Source organism: Nannospalax galili, unplaced genomic scaffold, assembly GCF_000622305.1.
Source record: "Nannospalax galili isolate Female #2095 unplaced genomic scaffold, S.galili_v1.0 scaffold1022, whole genome shotgun sequence".
In the NCBI taxonomy this organism is placed as follows: Eukaryota; Metazoa; Chordata; class Mammalia; order Rodentia; family Spalacidae; genus Nannospalax; species Nannospalax galili.
In genome coordinates, this window is record NW_008348201.1 from 665290 (window position 1) to 673580 (window position 8291).

Consider the following 8291-nt stretch of genomic DNA (forward strand, 5'->3'; position numbering starts at 1 on the left):
CGGCGGCCCTGCGGCTGCGGTCCTCTCTCAGGGCGCAACCCGCGGAGCATCCGCAGCCCGGCACTCGCCGTCCCGCCGTGCGGCTCCAGGGTCAGCGCAGGCTGCGCGGGGCTGGTATGGTGGAGGCGAGCCCGGGGCTCGGCTGCAGGCGGAGTGCGGGCTTCGGTCCCCGGCCACCGCAGAGCACCCGCCCTCGGCCGCGGCGGGCGCCGGCGAAAACCCGGAGCGCGGATGGCGCGGGATCCAGGCGGCTCTGCGCGCCCACGCGCACCGTGCGGGGTCCCGAGCGCCGCGCAGATCCGGCCGGAGAGGCTGCAGGGCGGGCGCAGCAGGGCGGATCTGCGCGTCTCCCCGCCCCGCCGCTCTGGGCGCCCGCTCGCCCCGCCCCCGGCTTGTGCCCCTCTGGTTTTTTCGGCCGTTGCTGCTGTTGTTCAACCAATATTCCCGATGGACTGATTGCAGGATAGGAAAGGTGAAGGGGGCATAAAGACAATCCCAATTTCCTCTGATCAAACAGTTTGAGGGGCTCCTACTAGGTGGCTGTTCCTCGGGGGCGTGCACAGGGGAGACTCGTTAATTAAACTCTTCCATTCCTTCCGGCGCGCTCGCCCCCGGGGACCCACCTGGACTCGATTCTGTCTCGCAAAATCACGCAGGCTGGTCTGGGTCCGCTTCGTGGCCGCTAGGGTGCTATTTCCGACAAACTTCGTTCCCTTTCCCTGGGCCCTCGGGAAACCGCAGGGTCTGCGGCCGGCCCCAGTGAGCGCGCGCGCTAAGCGCGGTGTCCAGAGTCCTCATTCTGCGGCGAAGATCAGTTTCCATTCGCACAAGCTGTTTTCCGCGTTTTCAGTTTGCCGGGTTCCCAGCGCCCGGCTGTCACTCGCCCACGTTCAACCAGGACTCGGCGTTTGAAAGTTCTGCCCTGACATTTGCGTCCTTAAACCTCAGAGCCCCCTCCCCTCCCCACTTCCGGATCTGTGCAGTCACGCTGCGGGTACTATGTGCCCCCCCCACCCCACCCCCGGGCTGCGGGCCCAGACCCCACCCGCAGCTGGAGATGCCAACCTGACAGGTGTCCTCCAAGGCTGGAGCTTTTTGACCTCTCCATCCCTCCTACAACCTTCTAAGCCGCTGTGTCTCATCTTCCGGGAAGTGAAGGATCTGTGTGCTGGGGGTGGGGAGGGTGGTGTTGATGGATGAATTTTGATCCTCTTTAAGAAAAATCAAAGCTGCTTAATTTAGAACTTTTCACAGCGACTGTGTCCCATTTTTCTTTGGTGGAAAATAAGGAAAAATGGAGGCGATGATGGAGATACAAATAAAGGCAAGAGGAGAAGTGCCTGGAGCTAGGGAATGTCTGGCTCAGCTCCTGTTCGGCCTCACAAGGCCTTACTCCGTAGACACTTGGTACCCAGCAGGGCGGACAGGTCAGCAAGCAAGGCTGTTGTCATTGAAACCTCTCCACTTGTCGGTGAAGTTTGCAGCCGGCCTCGAATGTTTGTGCCCCAACATTGTATTGGTCTTGGCTTTTTAAGCTGTTTCTCTTTATCTCATCAGGGATACAAACACGGCTGTTAAACTGTAAACTATCAACCTCCTGAACTGTCCAAGAAAACTGGTAAAATGATTGGTTCCAATCATAGACGTAGTGAAAATTAGGACTTTGAAGGTTGCATCTACTTGAATAGCATCTTGGATGCCTATTTTCTTCTCTACAGTATTCAAATTAAAGTAGGTTTTCAAAAAGCAAGTGATGTGATACTACAGACTGGCATCAGGGAATGATGGCTTGGAGGATGGTAGTATGTAACTCCCACAGCCTGCTCCTATAGTGGCAGAAGTTCATGGAAAGGATGTTTGCGTAGCCTGCACTTGAACTTTCCTATTAAATGGGGGGGGGAGCAATGTTAATATCTTATAGTGTGAAATGAGTGTGATTATCAGAGCACTTATAGTTGTGACTTCATCAAGGCTTTAAAAAATGAGCAACTGTTATGCACAGCATAGTTCAAGAGCAAACACATCTGCATGCTTGTTGCCTTTTTGGACAGTGTGCTAGAAGCATCTTTATAGCAAATACTCGTGTGAAATTCTGTGGGCAGTTCATGAGATGGTTGAACAGTCTAATTTCACATTTTAAATCCCATGTTTACCAAATGGAGCCAAGTGGGATGCCATTAGCATTGCTGACTCTCCATTCCTCCTCCACAAACATGATAATAATATTTTTATTTTATGTGTATGCATGTATTGCCTGCATGTAGGTAAGTGCACCCGTGCCATGCAATGCCCGAGGAGGACAGAAGAGGCTGTCAGATCCCCTGGAACTGGAGTTAGGAACAGTTGTTAGCTGCCATGTGGGTGCTGGGATTCAAACCTGGGTCTTCTGAAAGAACAGCCAGTGTTCGTAACCACTGAGCCATCTCTCCAGCCCCTATTGATGCTATTTCTATAAGGCATCTTTCCCCAATCACCCTTTTTCATACCTGCCTCTGTACAAAACCCCACAAATTACAAAAAGACACCCCCTTTTACAGTACTTGGGATTGAACCTGGAGCCTCATGCATGCTAGGCAAATGCACCTAACTCTGAGCTATACCACGGCTCTTTTTGTTTTACTTTTGTGTCAGAGTCTTACTAAGTTGTGCAAGCTGGCCTTGAACTTGAGTAGCTTAGTTACAGGTATATATCATCATGTCTGGCTTTAAATAACTGGACCATGTTAAACATTGTATAAGTGCAGTCTTCATTGTGTTGAGTTGTACTTCCAAATTTCATGTTAAAATTATTACTGCTAGTGTCTAAGAATGTAACCTTGTTTGGAGACAGGGTCTTTAATCAAGTGAAAACCAGGTTACTCTGTTGAGCTCCATTTCTGTATGATGATTGGGCTTTTCTTTCTTGTTTTTAACACTTTGTTTTTGAGAATAGGGTCTCCTGTAGTCCAGGCTGGCCTTGACCTTACTGTGTAGTTGAAGATGATTTGAACTCCGAATCTTCCTGCCTCTACCTTCTGAGTGCTGAGATTACAGGTGTGCACTACTGTGCCTGGTGTGATTGTTCTTATGAGAAGGAAATGTGGAGACAGACCTGTGTTAGGGGAGGATACGCCAAACATGAAGAGATGAGGAGGTTAACTCTAAGAAGCCAAGGGACAAGAGATTGCAGCTACTGATCAGGAGCCAGGTGAGTGAAGGCAGCTCCCTGCAGGAGCCCGCTTGCCTCTAATTTGATTGCACACTGCTCTCTTCCACGGTTGTGAGGCAATGTATTTCTGTTGTTTAGGCCAGTCCGTTTGTGAAGCTTTGCTATGGTAGTGCCAGTAAGCAATGCGATGCCTGACGACAGATGCTCTTGGGTCAAGCAGAGGAATTCACAGCAGTTTAGACAAGCTAGAGACTTAAGGAAGAACCTGGCCATGTTGACAGTCCTACCTTGACATCCAGGCCTGATTGGTTCTTAGTCTCTGGTTCTGGTTCCCTGTGTCTCTTGGCCCTTTATCTGGAACATTTCCAGATCTGCAGGCTCAGCCCACCTAGGAATAGCAGGGTGCATGGTCTTGACCCTGTCATGACCAGCCAGTCTGATCTGGATGGCATGCTCCTGGGCTGACAGTTCCAGGTGGACTTCCAAGGCCTTTTGAGACAAAACACACATTCCTCAGATTAGTGAGAAGATCTTTCATCTTCTTACCTGTGTTTGCACTAATCCTCCCAGACTATTTACAGTTCTTTGAAAGCATCAAGCTACTTGAAACCTCTGTGGGTTGATGGTACCTAGAAAGTTATTCATGGATAACTGCCTTCTCTGGTAGGGAATCTCCTCTTATCCTTTAACTCTTTGCTTAAACATCCCCTTCTTGGTAGTCCACTGATGCGCATGCCCTGCATAGTTCTCCTGTTCAATGCTGTAGATTCCCCTCTGGGAACCACTGTTCCCAACTGTCTGTATACAAGGTTGAGTTATCCCTGATTTGGTGTTTAGAGTTTAAGTGGCCCAGACTTGGAAAATGAGACTGGTAATCAAAAGGCCAGTTCAGAGATGGGCACATTGCCCAAGCCAGGTCTGGGGCTTTCTGTGAGAGCTTTTAGGAATTCCACAACAACAGATTGAATAGATATTTCCTTCCATTCATAAGCCAGCCATCACTTTGTTGGGGATTCCACAATAAAGTCTGTATTCTGACAGATTTTATGCTCATTGACAGGAAACCTTCTCTAGTTCTGTAAACCTGGGGTGACAAAGGTCTAGACTCTGCAGTCATTCTGCCAGTCCATAAAGCCTGAGCATGAAGCAAGCATAAGGAATATGGTGCTGTGAGATGAACACAGCACAGGGCCTGATGGGGGCTTTAGTCCCTGGATCAAGCTCTGCTTGAAGACAAGCTGCCACTGAACTTCTTAGGTCAAGGGAATATTTTGTTGAATCCAGTTGGGGATTTGAGTTTCAGATTAACAGTCCTAACTGGTGTGCTCTTCCTCATTTAGATGCTGCTTCTCTCCGTTCAGTTTTCTACTTCATTGCTTCTTTGTCTATTTGGTTAGTTATAGCTAGTCTTCCCAGACAAAAGACTGAAGTTCATTTACAACTGTACAAGATCATCTAGCAGGTTAACATAATTTGAAAAGAGGTCTTAAAGATGGAAAAGAGAAATGAGACAAATTCATAAAGTTTGTCTCTTAAAGAGAGAAACACAGTCTGGCCCTCAGGTTTCTAGCAGTCAGTGGGATGAAGATTACATAATCTTTGTGTAGTCAAAAGGGATCTAAGACAAAGCAATATGTCTTAGGAACAGCACAAGTATTGATAAATTGTACACCCACCTCAGGGCCAAAAGAAGACTCTAGAAAAATGATGAATGATATCCTGAACCACTTCTTCACATAGTACATAACCACATGTTTCTTGAAGCTATTTTTCAAAGCATCCCTCAATTCAACGAAATTCATTTTTCAGATAGACATTCCACAGAGCATATGCTAATCACAATAACAGGGATTAGAGTGCTCTGATAGTACACATGAGAGGCAAATGTCACTATTGGAGGGGACAGAAGGAAAGTTAGGGAAAACTTCCTGGACGAAGAGGCACTTAGAGGTGAGCTGCCCAGGGTGTGTGTCCTAGTGTGCTCATGTCACTGCTGCAGGAGTGCTGCAAGTAGGAGAAAGTGAATGTGAACAGGGCAAAGCCAATCTGACTTCAGCTGGGGTGTCAGAGGAGAGTGGACCCTGGAGAGGTGGTCAGGGGCTGCGTCATAAATGACCCTTTTAAAAAGAATATTTTATTATTTTTATTATTTTGTGTGTATGAGTGTATTGCCTGCATGTACATAGTGTATCCATGTCATGCAGTGCCTTGCAGAGAACAGAAGAGGGCGTTGAATCCCCTGTAACTGGAATTACGGACTGTTATTAGCCGCCACGTGGGTACTGGGATTCAAATCTGGGTCTTCTGCAAGAATAGCCCTGCTCATAACTGCTGAGTCATCTCTCCAGCCCCATGTGCCATAGATGATCTTAAAAACAGGGAAGATTTTGGTGGGAGAAGATGAGGAATTCAGTTCTAGCTCTTAAGAGAAAGTAACAACTTTTAAAATTGATTTAGAAGCAGTCAAAGAAAGGAGAAGTCAGAAGAAAGCGATAATGGATGAATTCAAAGGAAGAATGCATTCCAGTGCCTGCCGCCTTCTGCTGTTTGAGACTGTGCATCACAAACTGGGCCCTATGAGCCCTGGAATTCCATCAAACCCCTGAACTAGGAGGTTTGAGGGAGGCCCTCGATGGGCCCCATAGGAAGACCCCATGGACCTCAGGAGGGTGCAGCAGTTGACTGTAGATCAATAAAGTGGGCCTACTCATCTCTATACTATTTAGGCAGTCTTCCATAAGTAAAATTTCACCAGGCTTTTGGGGGTTTGGTGACCTATAATCTTGGAATTGTAATCCTTGGGGAATACTCAGCTGTTCCACGCTTCTGATTTAAAAAGGAATTAAATATTTTAACAGTTCACTGAGACAAATTTATAATCTCTTATGAAAACTGAACCTATCCAGGACATACGCAAGAACTGAATGCCACTTCTTTATGCTCAGACATGGGTAGAGGGAGGACACTGCGTCAGGCCCATCCTTTGGGACAGTAATCTTTGTAATTTTCTTTCTTGCTAGGAAGTCTACATAATTCAGTGCCCTGACTCTGAAACCTCATGTAGCAACTAGAATAGAGTTGGTATACCAAGACCTCAGTGGAATGTGGTTGAGGTGTGTGGTGGGGGTGGCAGGTAGGGCTGTGCCCTAAAGTGACCTAGCCAAGGTTCATATAGTCCAGAGTGGGGGGAGATCAGTTAGCCTTGGATGGAGACCCAATGGGCTATGGTAGGACACTTAGTCCTTAAGGTCCAACCTTAGAAGAAGAGGGAGTCAGGTTGTTATTCAGCCAAAGGGACTGAGGTTCAAGTGTAGGGGCAGAATTCCATCAAGCAGGGAGAGAGAACAAAGTGAAACCCAATTGTAGGTACATGTGACAGGTCAGAGCTGTGCTGGAGGAGGCCCAGGACGTGCATCAAGCTTTGGGAAAGAGGTGTGTGTGCGTGTGTGTACGCACATTTGTGTTCTGTTTGTGTGTGTACATGTGTGCATGTGGAGGCCAGAAAATTTATATCTAGTGCCTTCCCTGATCACTTTCCACTTTACTGTTTCTCTCTTTCTTTCTTTGTTTTGAGACAGGGTTTCCCTGTAGCCCCAGCTGGACTGGAACTCACTGCATAGGTAAGGCTGGCCTTGATCTCACAGAGATGTTCCTGCCTCTGCCTCCTGCACACTGTGCTTGGATTAAAGGCGTGTGCCACCCAGCTTCCGGTATTCAGTATTCGTTTGATACAGAATCGCTCCTTGAACCTAGAACTTGCTGATTGGCTAGACTGGTTGCTGGGTAAACCCCAGGGATCTTCCTGTCTCTGCCTTTCCAGCTCTCTGGGGTTATAGGCAAATGGCATGGGGCACAGCTTTTATCTTTTCCTCCCTCCCTACCTCCCTCCCTCCCTTTTTGTGTGTATGTATGTGTTGGGAGGCATGCGTGTGGTATATGCACATATGCATGTGTAGTGTGCCAGACCATGTCATGTATCCATCTCCATTGCTCTCCACCTTATTCTTTTTGAGACAAAGTTGCTCACCTGGAGCCAGGCTGGCAGCCAGCAAACGCCAATCATCTGCCTGTCTCTGCCAGCCGCAGTGCTGGGGCTACAGGTATGTCACACCTGGCTTTTTACAACTGCGATCTGAACGCAGGTCCTCATGCTTTTGCCTCCGGCTCTCTGGCTCTCAGGCCCACCTTTTACAAGGTGCTGAAGACCCTCATGCTTGCGTGATAAACATTTCACTGACCAAACCATCTCCCCAGTCCCTAATTCTCACCTTTTATCACCAAAATGAAGATGTGGAGACTGGAGAAGGGATTGGTATTTTGTTTATTTTTGTTTCCTGATTCTGGTCTCTTATTTATACTTTAGACTTACCGTTTCCAGTGTCACATGCCTGTGAGTCTGAAAACGGTGTAAAAAAGAAAAAGCAATGTCTCCTTTGTTCACAGCTACTACAATCCCATCAGTTGTGTGTCCCATTCTCTCCAATGCAGAGACACTCAAGACTGAATAGTTCATGTTGGCAACTGATAACTTATGAAAGTGATATGATGGCTTCAAGTGTCCTTGCTGGAAATACCCCTGGGTTAAACGATACCTCCTCTGCTGTTTCTCATCCAAAAGGAACTCTGGAATGTAGAGTAGGCCCTCTGAAGAAAGGCTGGAAAGGAAAAAAGATTAGATTAAATCTCTCCCCCACCTCTGAACTGCTAGGTCTTAGACTTTACTGCATGCGTGCTTCTGTCTATAAAAAAGAAAACAACAACAAAACCCCAAACACACCCCAATTCCTGCCCCAGAATCTTGCTTCTCCTGCTACTTCTGGCTGCAGGCTTGTAGAGCTTCCATAGATAGCTGTAGCATTCCATAAATATCTTCTAGTATGATCCATGGTATCCAAAGTAGGTTCCCCCTCCTGAGTGCTGTTGCCAGGCAGAGGCTCCTAGATGCCTGGATTTGGATGATTTCCCAGCTCCTAGTCCCCTACTTTACCCTAACTCCCACCCAGCCCAGGATTTGTGGGGCATTAATAGTGAAGCAAGCACAAGAAAAAATATTATTACATGTTCAATAGTGTTGTTACAGGCTGTAAGTGTATAGAAGGAACAATGTGCAAATGGAGATTGCTAAGTTATATATATATATATA

General features: G+C 47.4%; 1 protein-coding gene across 1 annotated transcript in view; it reads right to left on the minus strand.

Moving 5' to 3' along the window:
• Window positions 1–643, minus strand: part of Prickle1 (prickle planar cell polarity protein 1) — a 103602-nt gene extending 102959 nt beyond the window's left edge. The window contains exon 1 of the mRNA XM_008844861.3: window positions 624–643. The gene's annotated coding sequence lies outside the window, so the exon portion shown is untranslated. The remainder of the gene's footprint in view (window positions 1–623) is intronic.
• Window positions 644–8291: the final 7648 nt, after the last annotated feature.